Consider the following 20,838-nt stretch of genomic DNA (forward strand, 5'->3'; position numbering starts at 1 on the left):
CCCTAATTCCAGTGATGTATCACTTACTGCACTGCTTGGTGCAGTTTTAATAGAATCCCTGTTTTCTCTCTGGTAGATCTACCAATTCTCTGAATGCTGAGCCCTGTATAACCCCGCCCACACCACTGATTGGCAGCTTCCTGTGTACAGCATGCATTATCAGCAAGCTGCCAATCAGTGGTTGGGCTTGGTTACACTGATTAGCTGGAGGGGCTTGCATATGAAACCTAGTCCAGCAATAATAATTTCTTGCTGATAAAACACTGATTGTATTGAAATTACAGCACACAGCCTTATAAGTGATACATCCCTGGAATCAGGATCTCTTGCTGTATATTATTCTGCTCTCAGATTAAATAGCAACACCTGCTGACATCCCCTTTAACTGATCCTTACACCATCCATTCACCTGACTGATGCCAATTTAGTATAAATTAGTGTTTCTGTCTTTATATTGTATGGTGTGGTATTTGTTCTTTTACAATGAAATCCTATGGGTGTAGTATGCCAATAACCATGTACAGTACGTTGTGAGTTTTCCCAGCGTTTAACAGAAGCTAAAAGCAAATGTGAAAAGAGCCTAATATGTATAAATACAAGGATATTTGTGTACTGTGGGCTTTTCTGAAAAAGGTGTTGTTGCGTTCCTATTAAAATAGTGAAGCGAGCATGTCTCTAGTCTCATTCCACTCTTCTGCCATGTGTAAGAAAAGCTAAATAGGGATTGGAAGACTAGAATTATAGCAGAGAATTTCAGTTTCACCTCCGCACATTCACACATTCCAAACAGCAGAGTGCCAAATCAATATGAGAAAGCAAGAAAAAAAAAGAAAAAAGGAAAACATAACTCATATTGCAATAACACTTTTTAGAATTTTGCCTCCCCACTGAGCACAGACGGGACCAGAGTTTTGCAAAGGCAGATGGGGTTGTTGAGCAAGTTTATAAGCTCTCAGCTGCAGTCTGAGCCGCGAAAAGTACTGATGTAAAAGCCAAAATGAATGACTGCATCTTAGCAGACCAGCAGAATACTTCAACTACATTGCTATAGGACCCGCTCAGACCCCACAGTCCATGATCATCTGCCACCTCATCTCTATCCTCTACCCTAAGTAGAAACTTGGTGGGATAACCTGCAATGACATTATTTTTATGTAATATAACTTAAACACATTATCTATCCTAAAAAAAAATAAGCATCCCAGCACTTCCTTCCATAATCTCTACCTTGTCTATAGTAATAATTTGTCTCTTAATACAATTAAAACTGAGAAATATTTCCAAAATCCTTCCCTTGAGAAAGCCGATCAGTTTACATGCGAAACGCGCGTTGGGAAGCGGCTTATCCATTCTATCTGCTGATATACTGGCCTAGGGTAAGCACTGTCACTTGCCATCCTCCTCTACTGTGTTTTTTTCTATATGCCCCAATGGGGTTTTATTTTCTCAGCTGTCTATTGGACCTTTATGGCCGAAGTACCTACTAGTGATTGAATAATTTGAATACTGCCATAGTCCACAGTCTATTTGCAGAGCTCTACTCAGTGGAGTTTTTTGCCACAGTGAGGGGTTCAGGGGATTCATGGGTGCAAGCTATATTTATTGATGCGTGATTACTATTTTGGCATGTATCCCCCTGTAATCCCCATCCCCCCCTAGTACTGCCAGTACCCGCTGCTATTTGATTCTAGCCCTCTTGCACATGTCTTTTTATTATGTGTCTTGTCTTGTCTCATATTCTGTGTTAATAAAATTTATACATTTTTTATCTCTTAACAAAAGCTCCATTCTCTCTTTTTGTGGTATACATCTTAGCAGACCAGCAGAATACTTCAACTACATTGCTATAGGACCCGCTCAGACCAGACCCCTCATCTGCCACCTCATCTCTATCCTCTACCCTAAGTAGAAACTTGGTGGGATAACCTGCAATGACATTATTTTTATGTAATATAACTTAAACACATTATCTATTCTAAAAAAAAATAAACAAGCATCCCAGCACTTCCTTCCATAATCTCTACCTTGTCTATAGTAATACTTTGTCTCTTAATACAATTAAAACTGAGAAATATTTCCAAAATTCTCTGTGTCTCGGGAGCTCAGCAAAGTCCCTCACCTTCTTCTCACTGTTCTGTGTCTGGTCCTAAGACACCTGGTTGCAGCAGACTCCTCCCTGCTGTGCCTTCTCTATATTTGGGGAAAAAATTGCCAAGAGACGCCTTTTGGCTGAAGGGCTAATACTTTAATTTGCCACATGTCAAAGATGGAACTGATCTGCATTAACCTCTTTGTTTTCTGCAGTATTTCAGGATCAGAGCTACTGTATATTTATTGTTTAATTTAAACATTCATTTCTAGGTTTAGCATTTGTGTATTAATTCCATTAAAATATCAATATTATCAGTAGCTGCAATGTTTTAACATTCCTTCTTAAAGGTAATCTGTCAGTAGTATCAACCCTCCTAAGCAGTCTATATGGCCATGTAGGTCATAGGAAGCTGAATAAAATGATACCTCAATATCTACGATAAGATATCTTATTCCAGAGAAATCCACGTTTTACTTAATATGTAAATGAGCTGTTGAGATCTATGGGCCGGATATAGATCTGGACCAAGAATCTGCCTCCAAAGCTTATTTTAAATAAAAGGGGGCTTTACCAGTGTGAGACATGTAATGACTGACAGTCTGCTCTCCTGATCTACATGTCTCTCAATGGTAATGTCCATTTTCATTTAAAATAATCTCTGGAGGCAGATTCTTGGTTAGATCTATGCCCAACCCATAAATCTTAGCAGCTCATTTACATATTAAGAAAAAATTGGATTTCTCTGGAATTAGACTTCGGATCGCAGATAACAAGGTATCATTTTATATGGGCTACATGCCCATATAGACTTCTTAGGAAAGTTGATCCTACTGACAGATTCCCTTTAAGAATCTTTATACATGGTTCCATTGTCATTATTGGTGTGGCCCTTTGAGATGGGTACCGTATTTTTCGGACTATAAGATGCACCGGACGGACCATAAGACGCACCTAGGTTTTAGAGGAGCAAAATAGAAAAAAAATGTAAGCAAAAAATGTGGTTATGATGCACTATTATGCTATTATGGGGGAGAGGGTCTGCTGCTGACACTGGTATAGGGGTAATGTCCCCCAATTCTGTTAATATCCTCCAATATGGTATATGTGGCCCCTCCTTCCTGTTATATGTTGCCCTCATCCCCATCCTGGTATGCATGGCACTCAGAGGTGTATCTAGGTCTTATAGCACCCAGGGCAAGAATTCACCTTGACGCCCCCCACCTTCACTGCTCCTTCCCCAGCAGCATATGCGATTTGCACACCAAGGCCACGGCCCCACTATCAGTATTTGGTCAGTATTTTTTCTCAGGAATGGGAGCCAAAACCAGGAGAGGTGATAAATACAGAATTGGTGACTTGTTCCTATTATACCTTTTCTATGATTGTTCCTCATCTGGTTTTGGCTCCTACTCCTGAGATAAAATACTGACCGAATACTGACCAAATACTGATAGTGGGACCGTGGCCTTAGTCACATGCTGATGAGCTGCTCTTCCTAATTGTCTCTGAGAGAAGCAGGAAGAAAAGCTCGTTGTCACGTGACCGTAAGTATGAAAATCGCATATGAGTGAAGTGGCCATGTGATGACTGATGGAACCTGCAAGCAGAGCTGAATCCTGACAGTGAGGATATTACACGCTGTTAGGATTGGCTACAGGGCTTCATTTTATAATTAAAGATATTGTCCAGGTTTGAGATGAAAGTCTGCAGTCACTGTATGTGACTGAAGGCTTCTGAATTCTCACAGTGCATGCACTGCACACCGCACATTTAAGATTCTCCCTTGCCGTGGCAACAGTGGACGGTCATGTCACCACAAGTATGCGATTTGCATACTTCTGGCCACATTCCGACTAGACATGTCCGCCTCCCTCAATTCATTTTCATTGAGTGAGGCCACACATGTCTAGTCAGCACATGACTGCATGTATACAAATCACCAGCACAAGAGAATCCTGACAGTGTGCAGTGCGCACTGTGAGAATTCAGAAGTCTGCAGTCACATAGAATGACTGCAGACTCATCACAAGCGTAGACAACATCTTTAATTCTCCTAACAGAAATAAAAATATAAAAATGTCAGCATCATAAAAAAACATTTACATCCAGGTACCTTATAGGTGACGTTATCTCTGGAGTTGTTCTTTCTTTTCTTCTTCTTGCCCAGACTCCATGATGATTTTTCTCATCCACAGCTCCGTCTCTGCAGACTTCCATCTTCTCCAGTCTTCTGCAGCACATCCCCAAACGATGCCCTTAAATATAGCAGAGTCATTATAATGATCCCGAATAAAAATATCTGCCCTACGCTGAGCCCCTGAATGAATAATTGCTTCCCACTATATTACCTGCACAAAATATGACCCCCACACTGTCTCTCTTATGGTACATGCCCTCCACACTGCCCTCTCCTTCCATACTTGGCCCCCTCTTCACACAGTCCTCACACTGTGTCCTCTCCTATAGGGCTCAGTCTCTATACTGTGCCCCCTCATCACACTCCCCCTCCTTAGCATACTGTTCCCTCCTGGCTGTGACCTTACACGGTCCCCCCATGCTATCGCCCACTACTCAGTCTCTATTCTGTGCCCACTCACACTTTTCTTCACCCATACTGTCTCCTCACACTATTCCCCTCAATAGTCTCCTTACACGTTTCCCCTACCTCCTCATATTTCCTCCTCACACATCATTCCAACTCCCCATACTGTGTCCACACACATCCCATCACCCTCACTTCCCATACTGTGTCCGCACACATTTTCCCCCTCGCTACCAATAATGTGTCTGCACCCACTCCCCACTCGCTCCCCACAGATTAAATCTCCCCTTCCAACTGAATAAATCTCCCCTCCACACTGAATAATTCTCCCCTACACACTGAATAAATATGGCCCTTGCACAATAAATAAATAGCCCCCCTGCACAATTAATAAATATGCCCCCCTGCACAATTAATAAATATGCCCCCTGCACAATTAATACCCCCTGCACAATTAATACCCCCCTGCACAATTAATACCCCCTGCACAATAAATACCCCCCTGCACAATAAATACCCCCTGTACAATTAATAACTATGCCCCCCCGCACAATTAATACCCCCCTGCACAATTAATACCCACCCTGCACAATAAATACCCCCCTGCACAATTAATAAGTATGCCCCCCTGCATAATTAATACCCCCCTTGCATAATAAATACGCCCCTGCACAATTAATAAATATACCCCCCTCTGTCTGAATCTTCGGTGCCTTCAGCTCCACAGGAGCACTTACCACTGTTGCTCTTCCCTCCTGTGGGCGCTGGCGAGTGACGTCAGCAGCGCGATCAAATGACCTGATCACGCTACTGACATCGCTCTAAGCCGGTCAGAGCTTCAATTGTACTTGCATCTGCAAGACGCAAGTACAATCATTGGGAGCCGGCACGCCGCAGCTTCTCTGAGTGGGCTATCAGCTTGACATCCGCTCAGAAAACGGCCAAATCCCGGTCCGGGGGGGTGGCAGAATTCAGCCACCGGGGGACACACCATGGACCACCGCATTAAGCGGCCCGACTGCGGGTATGCATGGCACCCCTCATCCTGGTATGCATGGCACCACTCTTCCTGGTATGCATGGCACCCCTCATCCCTCTTTCTGGTATGCATGGCACCCCTCATCCTCGTATGCATGGCACCCTTCATCCAAGTATGCATGGCTCCCCTCATCCTGGTATGCATGGCTCCCCTCTTCCTTTTATGCATGGCACCCTTCATCTTTAATCCTGGTATGCATGGCCTCCCTCATCCTTCTTCCTGGTGTGTATGGCACCCCTTATCCCTCTTCCTGGTATGTATGGCACCCCTTATCCCTCTTCCTGGTATGAATGGCCACCCTCATCCCTCTTCTTGGTTTGTATGGCATCCCTTATCCCTCTTCCTGGTATGTATGACCCCCCTCATCCCTCTTCCTGGTATGCTTGGCACCCCCCATCCCATGCTACACACAAAAAAATAAACACTTCTACCCACCTTTCTTCCCTGTGTTCCAGCGCTGTGTCCTGCTCTGCTGCCAGCACTGATCTCACAGTGTGAGCCTCGCATGGCGTCACCGCCATGCGCCCTCACTCTGTGAGATGCTGTGCCGTAAGAGTCACTGCTCCTCATGCCGGGACTGTGTGCTTAGGGAGCAGTGACCTTTCATTCTACCTAATAGCGCGCACACTGTACCTGCAGTGCGGCTCCTGCAGCGGCCAGTGGTCTGTGTGCCCGCTATTAAAGTGCATGAATATTCACTACAACCCTGGCTGCAGTACAGTGTGAGCACTATTAAGGAAAATTAATATTCACTGCTTTCCACGCCCATGTGAATATTCATTTTCTTTAGCAGGGGGAACAGTGTAGGCTGCTGCCTCCTGTGCCCCGCTCCTCCACCGCTTTCGCTTCCCCTCGTCCCCACTACCGACAGCCACAGCTACCATAATATAGTCCATATACATTCGGACTACAAGACGCACCCCCCACTTTCCTCCAAAATTTTGGAGTTAAAAAGTGCGTCTTATAGTCCTAAAAATAGTAATTTCTCATGATTAGGATTGGTAACCTTCATTTAGCTAGCTCCAGACAGCAGAGGTAGTGAGTTTAAGTTAATTGATTATTTCTTTACCATTTTCATATGAAGCTAATGGTACAAGGCATTGCGGGAGCCTAGATTACAGTAACAGAACTGTTAGATGAGACGTATGCGTGGTAGTGACATTTCAGACAAATTTGAAATAGCGAACACCGTGTAGACTTTTCCTTAAATTGCATATGTGAATGGAGAAGAAAGCCTTGCATAATCTATGGATAAGTGGATGAGTACAAGTAGATAAATAGAAGAGATTTGCAGAAAACCTTCCTGTATATTTGATCTGTGAAATATTGAAAAAATGCTTTGAGAGATGAGGAATTCTATAAATTCATTGGGGCTAAGCTACGTGTGTGGCCTAATTAATGGCAAAAAAAGGTCATTTCATGTTTTTTTGCCACATTTATTATGTTTTAGACACATTGTGTCTCAAGGGTGCATGGCTTATCAAAAAGTGAATGGAGAAAGGGGCTTATCCTAAATTGCTATCCCAATGACAATAATTGTTGAAACTTTGTGGAACAAAATAAACCAGCTAACAAGTAATGTAAACTCAGAGAAGAGTCTAAAGATTCGCCAGATTTATCAACCAGCATGGGGCCACTTGGCGCATTTTAAGACTATCTGTCTGAGTTGTCAGTCTCTAACAGTTAGACATCTTTGGTAAACCATGTCCACTGTTCCTTTAGGTATCAGGTATGGAATTAGTCAGTCTTTGCAGAATTTTATGGTCATACTTATTGCCTCTATAAGTTTTTAGGCTGGAAAACGAATAGTCATGAGAAGAATACAAGTAATCTGGCAAAGAGAAGGGAGTCAGTGACCTTTTGATCAGGCTCTTGCCTTTTAATGCTCAACTTCAGACCGCCTGGTGCTGAACAAAATACAAAATCTGCATTTCCAACACATTGACAGATGCAATATGGGAGGACGAGTGTTAGAATGCTTAGGGGGAGGTCAAGAGAAGAATGCGCATTTATTTGTACACTTTATATCTTCATAGAATTAACCCTTGCTGAATTATTTTATAAAAAAAAATCATGGAAAACTGAATTGCTACTTATGATTCAAGGTCTGTTCATACAAAACTACGTGACAGGCATTTGCCTAATGCGTCCTCATTAGGCATGATCTAACTGAAATTGTGCTGCGTTTTACCCACCAGACATTAATATTTTTTCTATTTAATATGTAAAGACAAGAACGTATAGGTAACATAGAGGGTTCATAATATGGTCAAAATGGCATTTACTGATAAACTCTACAGTCAAAGCTTCATGGGATCACTGGTGACAGTGTATGTTTAGTGCTCTACTATGTCCGAATGCCTTAAAGGGATTATCTGTAACTTAAATATTGATGGGATATCCTCGGGACCTAAAGTAGCTGATTGATGTGGTTGCCGGGTACTGGCCCCTCACCAATGTATTATAGATGACTTATCCACAGAGGGACTCTTCCTAGCCCAATATCATTAGATATAGGAGATGTCAATGTAGTTGGTTACGCTTCACACTGACCTGATCCAGTTGCGCAGTCAGTAGGCACAATGCTACTGTGGGCTCTTTTCTCCTACTACTGCTTCTTTTTGGTTCTTCTGTATCAGCTCCTTTCTTGGGGGTCGGGATCTAACACTGGACACTCCTATCCAAGGAATCCAAATGTGGCTGACTTTACCCTATATACTCAATCCAATAGAATCAATGCTGAACCATATTGGTGAAATTAATAGGTTTTGTTTGTTTGGATCTTCATCAGGCATAAAAAAGCATACCTTCATTTCAAATATTTATGCAAACAACACGGGTGACATGTTAAAATGTTAAACTTGTAAAATACATAAATTAGTACTTACATTGTTAAATCTTATGGTCTTGTGGACTGTATTTTTCTGTCATCACTGATGAATAGCACCAATACAAGTCCATGAATGGGTCCATGAAAATCCTGGCGAGCATACGGTTGGCATCAGTGTGCAGTCCATGTGCTGTCCATGATTAATATTTTAATGTATGGGAGAAGCTTTGTAATGTATTCATTTATCCATCTGTGAAAAACAAAAACACTGATGGTAAAAACTGACACTGACCAAGCACTGATGAAGCTCCAAAAATCTCTGATGACTTTATCGTTTTTTTTGGCATATGTTAAAATCACTGATGTCTGAATGAGGCCTATTAGACCACGGATCATGAAAGCTGCCAAAAAGGCTTCTGGTATTAGTGGTGTCAATGTTACACTAAAAGTATACATCATGGGCTTATCAAGATTGAATGGCCAATAGGAGTTATGCCATGATATTCTATTCTGTAGCAGAATTTCTATGAGTTGAATGAGGGAGACATGTATGGGATAACGAAATGCATGAAAGGAACAATATTAGAATGATGGGAATAGCACCATAGTTTATATTCAGATGCTCTATCTTTGTTGGACTTTCATGGGAAGAATTAAAAAGTAAGGAGTAATTTTAAAGGGGGTTTCCACTCTTCTCTTTTAATTAACATATGACCTGAGTGTACTTTCCAATAATAACCAGAACATGCTCACCTCGCCCGCTGCTCCTCCTTACCACTGGTCAGCTACCTCCTGTCCTTGATGTTCTCCTGTCCTTGATATTAATGGGATGGTCCAAAACTAATATTGATTGTAATCATAAATGTCTGTTTATTTAATGTAATAATATAATAGTTTTTCTAATAAGGTTTAGTTAAAATGTCCCTAAACAATCCATGTCTAATCTAATTGCTTTATTTTTTTATTCTTCTTCTCGGAGCACAGTGACAGTGTGCTCCCTCACTGGCTGTCAGGGGGCCGGGCTGGTCTCTGCTCGCCAGGTTATCTCTTTGCAATGTGCACTGACAGTTCGCTCTGTTGCCGGCTCGTCACTTCAAATTAGAGGCAGTGAGGGAGCGCACTTTCACTATGCACTGAGAAAAATATTGTACAGTAAGAAGGGAGCTCATACTGAGCATACATTGGAATTGACAACTGATGCATGCTCAATAGACTAGGGACTAGCCCAGCCCCTGAAACAGACATCACTGACTCTTTGTTTTAGGGTGGGGACAGAGGCTGTGGCAGTAACCGCCACCTCTGCCCCCTGATGAAACCACATTTGAGTATCCCAGCATGTACTGGGGATTCTCAAACAAAGCATCATCAAAATGGAAATACTTAAAAAAAAAAAATAAGACTGATTAGGGAGTGAAGAGTAGGGGATTTTTAATGTTACCATTTTATAAAAACTATTATATTATTAAAATAAATAGACATTTTGGATGAAAATCAATATTACTTTCGCACCACACCTTTAACGATTTCGATAGCACATTCGGGCTATGTATTAAGTAAAGAAAAGGATGGAACATTCCTTTAACTGATTAACTAGGTAAAATGTCACATGCAAGTCTGAGAAAGCTATGTGATAACCCAAGTTGTAGCTGTCGCGATGACTCTTGATTTCCAGCCAACATCAGCAGATGCCGATATAACTACCAAACCGCTGCGCAGAATACTGGAACTTAAGTTTTTGATGGGAAATGCTCTTTAAAAAAAGGAGAACAGATGCTGATAGGAGGCATACACTGCTACATCTCATTTATCAGTACTCCTACATCCTTCCTATTGACTTGCTTTTAGACAGATGGATGGGGATGCCTATACACAAAACACTCCTAAAAAAGTCAGATCACCATAAATACAGGGCAATTTCCATTTTCCTTCAATAGACGCAATAGGTCAAAATATTTCCATCAGCAGGAACCGTACATAAGAATGGCTTGCAATAAAAATTATTTGTAGCTGATAACTTGACATTGTTTCAGCTCAAGATAGGGACGGGAAGATAAAAGATAAATACAGTGCAACTGATGCTTCTGATCTGCAATTACCATGTCAGCTTTCCCAGCAGTGATTAGAAAGTGTGAGAGCGCAGCCTTGAATTCTGTCCCCACCTGGGTGTTTTTTTGCTTCTGACTAGAAAGCAGGTGCACTCAAATCTCACTCAACCATTACTTTTTCTTATTTTTGTGTAGGTTCCACAGTTCATATTGAGGCGGAAGAGAAGTGCTCTCAAATGGGTCCTCTTAGCAACAGGTAAGAAAAAAAATAACTTGTTATTTAATAATACACTTCATATTTTCCAATGAAATCCATAATCCCATTAGCATTTTTCATTGTACAGGACTTTTATCTTGTTTTATGCTATAACGCACAGTAACTCTGCAATAAATAATGGGCTTAGCGGCAGCAGAAACATGTCAAAGATAAGTGGCCTTTGTTTTAAAACTAAATGGAGAAAAAAAACATTCCTGCTGATTAGAATAAGATTATTCCAATTTCTTGATTGTGTCTTTTTTGTTAAAATAAGCCACAATAAAGTAGTGGAGTCTTAAATTATTATTATTATTCCTAATGATACAAGAATAGCAGTAAGAGGAAAGAATCCTTCTTTTTGATAGAACTTTCTTGATAAATCATTTTTTAGTCTTAAGTTTTTATAATTATTTTTTATAAATCTATTTAGAAATATTTTGCTTCAATATATTTTATAAATTATACATAAAAAGGAATGTCTCAAGCAGGCTTGGACTGGTCAGCAGGAGAGCAGGAGAATCCTCCGGTGGGCCCCTGTGCAGGAGTGGGTCGCCACCCTCTTATAGGAGCAGTACTCGGCACAATATACTTGAATCACTATGTACAGACAAAGGCAGCATCTTATTCATTTATCAATCTACCCAGTCCGTTGTTATATCAATTTGTGATTGAGGATAATGTCACATTGCATGTAGCTGAAAAATGGGGACCTGAAGTTGGTTACAGGTGGGCCCTTGGAACCCCAGTCTGACACTAGTTCAAGTATTGAATTTTAGGGACCTTTCACATTTTGGGCCCTTCCATCAGGTGTTCTGTCTTAATCCCCAAATTACATTTAGATCGGGTTCAGATTGAAGCTCATAAAGAGCCATAGAGTGCAACAAGACAAATGTGGTTCCCTTTGAGCTTTTTTTTCCCAGCATTCTTGTCCCTGTTTGAAAATACAAGGTTTATTATATCGTAAATGCAGACCAAGGGAACCCATAGAAGTATGACTTTATAGAAAATATTTGTAATGAATATAACGCACTTATGTAACAAGAATGAAAAATGCCATACAATGAGCTATGTGGGATAGCGGTGGCAAGTTGCAACCTTGACAGTTGGCAAAATTGACTAACAAGAAAAGGCAAGGAACAATCGACCAGAAGGTCTAGAATCAGGATGTAAGATTAAAAATGATATTTTATTGAGGATCAAGAAGATAACAAACATACAACAAGGCATGGGCGCACGTACAAAATGAAATCACAGGATATGAAATAATTTAAGAACATAAAGGCCAACACCAAAACGCGCGTCGGGGTGGGCGCCACGCTGCTCAGGTCCCTCTATCAGTAAGTACTTACTATACTATTGTTCTGTTTCCCCCTTTGTATCGATTTGAGGTATATAATTCAGCTACACATGTTGTTAAAACCTCACTCTATTGAGTACATGTGTGCTGCACACCCATTTGACGGCATAGTGCAATATACAATGACAACAATTATAAATTGATTTGTTTATTTCATACAGCATATATAAATCTGTACTTATTAGATTCACCTCTTATGGGATCCTCATTTTATATTTTTAAATAATTTGATATCCTGTGATACCATTTTGTACGTGCGCCCCTGCCTTGTTGTATGTTTGTTATCTTCCTGATCCTCAATAAAATGTCATTTTTAATCTTACATTGTGATTCTAGACCTTCTGGTCGGTTTTTCCTTGCCTTTTCAAGGTTTATTATATGCAGTAACTTTTTATGGCCAGAAATATTTAAAAAAAAATTATATGGAGATAAAAGAAATAATGTTTTAAAATATGTTTATTATAAAATATGCAATTTTCTGATGTACTCTAATCTTATACATGTTTCACATTTATTGCATATCTGTTTGCCAATTCTATGCCGCCAGTTTCCCAATCAAGACCTATAAAAATGAGGATTATTTCACAGGAGCATATAAAAAAATTGTCTGATTTTCATCCAGAAAAGAACGGATGATTTTTCATTGCTATTGCCATCCATAATGCGTTAATTTTTTATATCAGCAGTGAATGCAATTTACAAGACCAAATACAGCTTCCTATATTAATAATTGCAATGTAACCATAGAAATCGGATGGATCCATATGGGATCCGATTTTTATTTTTTTTTTTTTTGTGCACCTATAGTCTTGAAAATGCAAGTCTCATCCAAAATACGTTAGAGACTTGTGCATGCTGGAATGTCATTCAAGTAGACATTCAGTCAATGATAAAAAAAACATGGTCATCTGAACGGCTCCATTGAATAAAATTGGTCTTAATGCTATCAGTTTTTCCCATGGATAGCACTCGGACCAACAATACATTTGTGTGAACGTCGCCTTACCGAAAGGCCATCTGCGTCTTGATGAATTTTTCAGTAATTTACATTGATGTAAATGGAGAGCGTATAAGTGCTGCCGCGTCTCCATTATATTCATTGGTGGTAGCGATCAAAGACAGAATATTCAAAGGAATTGAAAAAGTTGAGATTTGGTCTTTAACCTTTTTCCGAAAAAGCAAACCAAGAATGACCTAATTCATAGTTACTTCATTCCAGATATAAGAGAGTCTATTAACAACAAATGACTGTTCAAACCAAGCACAACCACTCAGTGCTCCTTTAGCACTGCCAAACGGTTTACGACACCCACCTGCTTGGTTTCCAACAATCTTCCCCCTCTCTTGCTCCCGTAAGGCTAGAGCTATCAGTCCAGGAGTGGTTAGAGATAGATGGAAAACAAGTAGGCGGGAAGGTGCACTGAACTGTTTGGCCACATCAAGGATGCCCCGAGCTCCTGTGCTTGGTTTGAACAGTCATTCTTTGGTAATAGACTCCCTTTAATAATATATGTCTATTTTTAATAATGATAAGTTACCATACTACTTATGGACCAAAGGATCAATGAGCTGTGACAGTTTGTGCCTGACTTAGCACTGCCTATGGACATAAATGCCCTGTGATGTGTAAAATGAATATAGAAGATGCTGGTTTCTTTTGGTAAGGTCCAGCTCTAGGGTCCATCGATTTGGGTGCTGTTAAGTTTACCTGCAACGGAATTAAGTATTTTTTGTACAATTTGTAAAGCAGCTGAAGATACTTAATAGCCACTTATTAATAAGAACACAACTCATTGTTCAGCCATATTTTTCATAGTGTACTGTGATTCCATAAATATTCCTGTTCTCCACACAAACCTATTACTTATGTAATTAATTCAGATTAGTATAGAATACTCCCTTTTTTATAGAAATGGCATAATAAAAGTAATGTGGTTTGTGGACAAGAGATCGGGACCATTTTTATTCAATTATGTTATATTCACCTCGAGCTGAGTGATTGAGGAAACGATAAAATGCTAAATGTGATTATAGCTTGTACAGCATAAAAAAACAACATTTCCATGAAAATAATAAAATGTGTATAATTCATCAGTCTGAACAATAATGTCTTCCCGTTCACAGCCCATAATGGCAGTTCCACCCTGCTCCTTTTTTTCCTTTTGCATTTACTGGCTGATAAAACCTCATTTTCAGTATAATATAATTTTTCTCCACATTCCAGTCGTCTGTTTTCGTAAATACCTGAACGACACGAAGACTTTCCCGTCTACTTTTCGTGTTTATGAATTCTTAGCATGGCGTCTATTTCCAAGAGAGACCCCAGCATCTGTCCATACATTTGGAAACATCTTGTGTAATGTAATAACGGGTGTACCATCTGGACGTGGTCTTACAATGAGATTTTATGTTCACACTGGCTCTAAAAAGACCCCATTCTCACTTGTCACAGACTGTGCTTTATCCATTTCAGTGTCTGCTCCAATAAAAAGCAACAAAATATGTGTTATACTTGTTAGTCTATTGGCATTTTGAAAGATGTTCCCGCCAGTTTGGTTTATGACCCTTTTATCCTGGTTCTTTTTCATTGTTTTATTTAGCAGAGGTATGGCAAGTACATTTTGATGAATGGACATATACTGAATGGCATCGTCATTCTATGTAGGCTTAATGTTCAAGAACTAAAAAGTATAGTCAGTTCATCACCTTGTAATCTACATATATATGTATAATTATATATATATATATATATATATATATGTGACTCAATGGAACCTGTCAGAAACTTTTACTACCCAAACCTTTCATTAGTATGATTGTGTAGGTGTCACGATTCTACACCCCTTAGTGTGTCTGGGATGCAGTTACTGACAGATCAGCTGTCCAATCTGGTACAGGGGCGTGTTGAAGCTGTCAGTATTTTGACAGCTCAGTGTCCAGTCTGGTGCAGGGCCATGCTGAGCCGTTGTTGTTTTGATTGACAGCTCGGCCGTCCTATCTGAGACTGGGAGGTGCTGGCTGTCTCCAGGTGTTCATTATCTCAGGTGATTGTCCGGCTACTTAACTGGGCTGTTAGTCCCAGATCTCTGCCAGACCGTACATTCAGCTTTTGTGTGGTTTGTCTCTCTGTGCCTTGTGTTCTGTTTGTTGATCTTTTATTTCCTTATCTTGGACCTTGTTCTGACCATCCGTCTGTTTAACCCCTTTGTTGTGATCTGCTGTCTGCCTGGTATTTTGACCTCGGACCATTACCTGACTACGCCTTTGTCTCTTCCTTCTGTTTATGACATACCCTCCTGGCTTTTGACCTCGGACTCCTTGACTATCCCGACTCACGGCTTGTCCATGAGAAGTGACTCAGCATCACAGTAGGCCTTTAAAAGATAAGCCAGCCGATCATTTTATGAACCCAAAGCGCTGCTCCAGCAGTTAGATATCACGTTTTGAAGTTATGTCTGGAAGTGCATTGGGGTGTGATGAAACACTTACAGCTTCTCAGCCTCACACTGTATTTCCTACTTAACAGCACCGTCCCCTGGTTGATTGACAGGTTGTTTGCTCTGGTACACAGCCACTGACCTGTCAGTCATCCAGGAGAGGTTGTTGCTAGGTATAAAATACAGTGGGAGGCTGAGAAGCTGTAAGTGCTTCATCACACCTCTATGCACTTCCAGACACAACGTCCAAATACATTTTCTTGGTCCTGGAGCAATACTTTGGGGTAATAAAGTTATTGACTAGCTCATCTTTTAAAGGGCTACACAGTCATATAGATAATATGGTAAAGAGGATAAAAGTTTATGACAGGTTCACTTTAAATTCCCTCCTCTCACATATCTCCAGTTTCCTATGTTCATGTAGCTGCCATGACAAGTTGGCCACCACTATTATCATGTGCAGAAAATAAAAACTTATGATGATACAGGCAAAGAAAAAATGTACATGACACCTTGAGTTTCTGTGTATCATCATACGTTTTTTATTTTCATACCCTACCCATAGTGAGTGTATCTACATTCGGGCGTCAAAAGTTCAAACAGCTGTTTCTGTGTATACTTCGTATTGGCTGTATCTATGAAAACTTAAAAAAGAAGCAACTCAGATGTATTTTTGTATGACAGCAAAAATAAAAATGGATTTATTCCTATCATCGCTGGATCCTCGTCAGGTTCTTGCACTAGCTTACAAGTGTCTTGGAATTTTCTGCATGGTCTCATGAACAGCTTTCCAACATTTGTTCATTTTTTGGATATGCTGGGGTGAATGTTATGCTGCCTGTTACATCATCAGACATGACTGGTTTTGCAGTAGGTCAGTGATGGCCTCGAGGGTTGCACAAACCTCCATGTGATAGCCAACTGTACCCCGATTGCTGTTCGGTATCGGGATGAAATCCTCAGAGTTATTGACCTGACTCTAGTACTGTGTACCTTGGTTCCTTCTGGTGCAGGACCATGCCCGGCTTAATGTGGCCAGATTATGTAGCCAGTTCCTGAATGTCAAAGGCATTGATGCCAACGACTGATTTTCATGTTCCCCAGACCTAAATCCACTTGAGAACTTTTGGAACATTATGTATCAATTAATCTGACATCATCAAGTAGCACCACAGATTGTCCAGGAGCTCACTGATGCTCTGATCCAGGCCTAGGAGGACATCCCCAGGACACCATCTACCAAATCCAAATGTTGTCGGGAGTGTATATAGGCATGTGGTGTTCATACACACTACTGAATCACGTTGAGATGCAAGTTGGATTTCAATGTGATTTAATATTTTTGGACTCTAGCCCTCAGTAGTTGATGATTTTGGTTTCCGTTGATCGTTGATACATTATTTTCATCTCAACGAATGATATATAAGAAAGTCATTAAAGATATTCAATTTGACTCTTTTGTTTATTGAGATCTGATGTGTGATTTAACTCTTGACTTACATTTTTTGAACAGTGTATTCTCACAAACTTCTGGCCAGTAGGCGTCTAACGACATGTTGGGCAAAGTCATTTAAAGGTCTTCCATTAAAAAGAATAATGTTGTCATCATGGAGGATTGGAAGAAAAACTGTAATGGGAACTGAGCGAACAAACATAGCTTGATACACTTGTGAGGGACAGTAAAGGTGTGGTGGGTTGGGCTCCCGTGGGGTTGTTGTGTTAGGCTCAACTCTTACGTAGGCTTAAAGATGAAAACCAGCTGCCGCTGCCCTGTGGCTGGAGAGTCCATAATCTAGGAGATGGTTGACCAAAGTGGATAGTTCACGATCTGCTCGTTGAGCTGCTGGAATAAAGGATCCTTCTCAAACCATCGATCAAAGGTTTATTTTATGAAGTACGCATGTCAGCGCCCGACCGGTGGCTTTTTTTTTTAAAAAATGTGATGGTCCAATGCTGAAACGTGTAGTTAGTAAGAAAAACTTTGATCAACCATAGGAGAAGAATACTTTACTCCAGAAGCTCAGCCCACATATCGTGAATAGTGTTGAGCGAGTATGTTCTGTCTGAGTATGCTCGGGCCGAGCACCGAGTATTTACAGCTGCTCGGTGATATGGTTGAATCGCTCCCGTGTGCATGATTTGCAACTGTTTGACAGCTTTATTACATGTGAGGAATGTGTAAGAAATAGACATTCCTCACATGTAATAAAGCTGTCAAATAGTTGCAAATCATGCACACGGGAGCGATTCAACCATCTCACCGAGCAGCTGTAAATACTCGGAGCTCGGCCCGAGCATACTCGGCGAAAGGGTTAATAGAACATACTCGCTCAACACTAATCGTGAACTATCCACTTTGGTCAATCATGGAGTGGTTAAACCCACATTCATCATGAAGGTATCTGGAAACCCTTATATTACCTGAAAGGCCGAACTGATGCCTTTTGTCCTTCTTTGGCCTCATTCAGATGAGCATATTAAATATTCATATGCTGTCCATATGCTAAAAAGACCGGGTATAGATAGCACAAGGTCCAATGCAAGTCAGTGTGGTAGTACACGTGAACTCATGAACCGATGGCTTGCGTGTAAAAAATCGCAGCATGCACTACTATGATCCGTATTTCAGATGAGACTCCCCCATTGTAAGTTAATAGGTGTACAAAAAACAAATCACATATGGTCTACCATCCATAAGTCATGTTTTTCATGGATCCGTTATAATTATTCACATAGGACACTTTATTTGACCTTAATTTTTTATTAAATTGTCCATTTAAAATCCGCATGCCATATGAATGTACTATACAGTATGGGCGTGAAAATGGACTTAAGGATGCAAAAAGGATATGAAAAAAGGACATATGCCTCACAATGCGGATGTAAAATCGTCACTTTTTTCAGGACGAAAAACAGACATATACTCGTCAGAATCCGGCCTTACAAGTCCTTAGATGCCAATAGCGTTCACTTATATTGCTATATAGAGGCGTTTGTAACACTTTCGCCTGTGATTCCCTATTACTCAGAACTGGATCTGACACATTTTATAACAGGAAAGAGACATTTGTTTTTTTAGGTTGATTCTTTAGATAGCTGATCTGAATAAACTATAGGTAACAAGGAGGCACAGAGAAAGTCAAGGAAATAAGGAGTTAAATTGGATATTCGCATCACACACTGCAGCAGATTTTCAGGGCATGACTTCATGTGCTCCAGACTTTAAACTTTCCGAGGATGGGTGAATCTGCCACTGAGATCTTAATGTGCAGACGTTTCCCTCTGAATTTTCAGGACCCATCATCCGAGCGGCCAATTAGTGTCAGTTTTATTGGTAGTTTTGTAATGCGGACGCTTGCCCACCAGGGAGGATACAGAAAGCACATTATTTCACTTAGCCCAGTTGGTGCCTGTCACAGAGTAATGACTTTCAGTCTCTACCAAACAGAGGCAAATGTGCAGATAAATCCCAGGGCCAATTTCTGGGCAGCTTCCTGACCCCAACGCACCTGTCTCTTAAATCCCAAAGACTCAGAGAGTCTGGCTCCCTGCCTGCCGGCCATGTCGGTATTGCCTGCTTACTCATTCCCAGAGCCGTCGTCAGTATTCTGTCATACCACGGAAAATATTGTACTCTAATTCACGTGAATATTGGGAGTAGATTCTGTCTTTACATTTCTGACAATAAGCCTTTTGCCACTAAGCGTTGTACATGGCACCACACAGGCCCGGGGTATGGATGGCATATACTGTATCTACTATAGTCTCCTAAACACAACAGGTAATTATTCTCCCGCTAGTAGCAGATTTTGCAAGGGCGAGTTGTTGTGGACTATACACATATATTTAATTCACAAAAATAGTTGCTCATGCAACAAAGAATTTGCAAATTTCATCGAGATTTATTAATCTCTTTGCAATTTATGACTTTCCTCAGCACCGCACTGTGGCTTTAGAAAAAAATTTGTACATGCAGATGTATGCCGCATGCTGGACGGCTGGTGGAGGATAGACACAGATATGTTTTCTCTTACAGAAACAGTGCAGTGGGTCAAGAGCAGGCTGTTACCGTCAGAGGAGAGCTGCATGAGTGAGATGGCACTTACTGCTAAACTGTGGGCGGTGTGGGGTGCCTTACAGCGGGCAGCAATGGTCTGGAGGGGACTGTGGAAGCCATTGAACTGGGAGCCTATGCATGTGACTATACTGGAGGAGCCTGTGTATATTATTATTTTCGGAGAGGGCCAAGGAGCCTATGAATGATATACTGGAAGGGGCTATGGATGTGAATACACTGGGGGAGCATATGAATCTGAATATTTTTTTGGGAAAGGTGAAGCCTGTGGATATGATTATACAGGTGAGTAAGGAGATGAGTTTATGGATGGGATTTTAAGGGGGGGAGCCAATGAATGTGACAATATTGGGGGACTACGAATGTGATTGTTCTGGGGGGAAGACTATGAATGCAATTATTCAATGGGTCTATGGATGTGATTATACTGGGTGGAGCCTATGAATACGATTATGCTGGGGGATATCATTATTTAGGGGGTCAAAAGGGGATCGACAGGGGGTCTACAGGTGTGATCCTTCAAGGGAGAGCCTATGAATGCAGTTATTATTGAGGGCTGTAAATGTGATTATACTAGGCAGCTACAGATGTGATTTTGCTTGGGGGAGCCTATGAATGTAATTATACATGTGATCATACTGGGGGTAGCCTATGGATGATGTTAAATTGAGGGATAAGCTTATGGATGTGAGTTTGGGGGAGCCTATGATTGCAATTATACTGGGGGACTTTGGATAGCTGGGGGGAGCCTATGGATGGATGTGATTAAACTGGGGGGAGGCTATGAATGCAATTATACTGGTGGGCTATGTATTTAATAATACTGTTGGCAAGCCTATAGATGTGATTATACTGTGAGGGGTTCTCTGGATGTGTATAGATGTTTGCGTTACTGTCTGTTTCATATAGGGGGCGCCTCACTCTTGATGTATAAATATATTGGGGGGAGAGTAGTGTTATGAAAAAGCTGTGTACATTATACTGGGTGGGGGGCAGTCTGGGTGTGTACATATAAATTATACTGGGAGGTGAGGGCGCTGAAGGTGAACATGGGGGAAGTATTATATGAAGCAGAATTATAGCAGTTATTCAACATTAAGGGATGGAGCCGGTGCTAGATTTCCTGCACTTTATGACATAACGCATTATCCTACCATTACAGAAT

The 20,838-nt window shown here is 40.8% G+C and overlaps 1 protein-coding gene across 3 annotated transcripts in view; it reads left to right on the forward strand.

The window, feature by feature from the left end:
- Nucleotides 1–20,838, forward strand: part of NEXMIF (neurite extension and migration factor) — a 527,702-nt gene that overhangs the window by 240,357 nt on the left and 266,507 nt on the right. For 2 of the 3 annotated variants that reach the window (XR_012247462.1, XM_073641021.1), the window contains exon 2: nucleotides 10,744–10,804. The exons of the other annotated variant lie outside the window; for it this stretch is intronic. The gene's annotated coding sequence lies outside the window, so the exon portion shown is untranslated. The remainder of the gene's footprint in view (nucleotides 1–10,743; nucleotides 10,805–20,838) is intronic. 3 annotated transcript variants of the gene reach the window in all.

Source organism: Phyllobates terribilis, unplaced genomic scaffold, assembly GCF_046119375.1.
Source record: "Phyllobates terribilis strain yellow unplaced genomic scaffold, ASM4611937v1 Scaffold_7__3_contigs__length_470593459, whole genome shotgun sequence".
In the NCBI taxonomy this organism is placed as follows: domain Eukaryota; kingdom Metazoa; phylum Chordata; class Amphibia; order Anura; family Dendrobatidae; genus Phyllobates; species Phyllobates terribilis.